Source organism: Aplysia californica, unplaced genomic scaffold (assembly GCF_000002075.1).
Source record: "Aplysia californica isolate F4 #8 unplaced genomic scaffold, AplCal3.0 scaffold00094, whole genome shotgun sequence".
Classification (NCBI taxonomy): Eukaryota; Metazoa; Mollusca; class Gastropoda; order Aplysiida; family Aplysiidae; genus Aplysia; species Aplysia californica.
In genome coordinates, this window is record NW_004797364.1 from 1393821 (window position 1) to 1395360 (window position 1540).

The following is a 1540-nucleotide window of genomic DNA, read 5'->3' on the forward strand; positions in this document are numbered from 1 at the left end:
CCTCCCCACATCTCCCCACACCTCCCCACATCTCCCCACACCTCGCCTCACCTCCCCACGCCTACCCACACCTTCCCACATCTCCCCACACCTCCCCCCACTTCCCCACACCTCCCCTCACCTCCACACATCTCCCCCACCTCCCCACACCTCCCAGTTTCTCTAGGCATCTACCCCACATCTCCCCACCCCTATCAGTTTCTGTACTCATCTATCCCAAACCTCCCAATTTTTCTAGGCGTCTGCTTCACACCTCCCCGCATCTCCCTACACCTACACATGTAATAAATTAAATCATAATAACTGCATTAAAACGTACGAGAATATAGCGGATATGCGCGCTCTGCAGCATGCTCTAATCACTTTATTACTATTATTACCCAAGCAGACCCTAGAACATGCAGAAACATTCTTGGCTTCCGAGAAATATACAGTGCAAGCTGTGAACAGCCTGCACTCAAACACGAACAAACTGACAAAATCGTTATCTAGTAATGCCGTGTGCCCACTCCCACCTGGGTGAAGCTAAGAAATGTCGTGTAAAGTGCCTCTACCTAGGCCATAACGTCGGGTCCCTGACGGGATTCAAACCAACGACCTTACGGCTGCTAGTCAGAGAGGCATCTACCCCATACCTCCCAATTCTCTACGAATCTACCCACTCAAATCCCAATCTTCCTTGCATCTGCTCCATACCTCCCAACTTTCTACACATCCACCCTTGGGATAGTCTTGAGGCAGAGTGTTGTTAACCTGAGAGCGACGGAAAATGTTTTTCTCCCAAAAAAAATCACCTTTCATCTTCCCTGCTCTCAAATCATGTTCTGTCGTCTTCCTTCGTCTCCACTTTCTGCACCCCCCCCCCCCCCCTTCCCCAACATACACTTTTGCTTCTTCCTCCGGACTCCTGACCCTTTCTGTTGCCTTTCTACTGCTATTCCCTGGTTCCTTCTTACTGCTGTCTTTACTACACACCTAATCTTATGGTAGGTAAGATCCGGCCAAACTAAAAATGTTTAATGTGTCGCGCGCTCTCGTATGACTTTATGCAGTTGCTAGCGCCGTACAACTTCCAAATCCTTTAAGAATCAACCCAACCTCACCCCCTCCCATCTCCCAAGATCGCTTCTCTCAAGGCACAGAGAGAGAGAGAGACAGACAGACAGACAGACAGACAGACAGACAGACAGACAGACAGACAGAGACAGAGAGGGAGAGACAGACATACAGACAGACACACTGAGAGCCAGAGAGAGACAGAGAGAGATGGGGATAAGGGTTAACGACAGACATACATACAGTGATATAGACAAAGAGTGAACAAAGGAGGGCGAGCGGGGGAGAGGGAAGAGTGGAATGGAAAGAGGTACATTGTATGTGTTGTCTCGGCTTAATGCACTTTTGTCCTGTGAGAGGAATACTGATTGCAGTGATTCCCATTATCTCTCATTACCATTCAATTCATATCATTTTTTTACTGTGCTTTCGCAGTTTACTGTTTACATCGTGGAAAGGTGTTTCGAAAACAAGACCACCACCC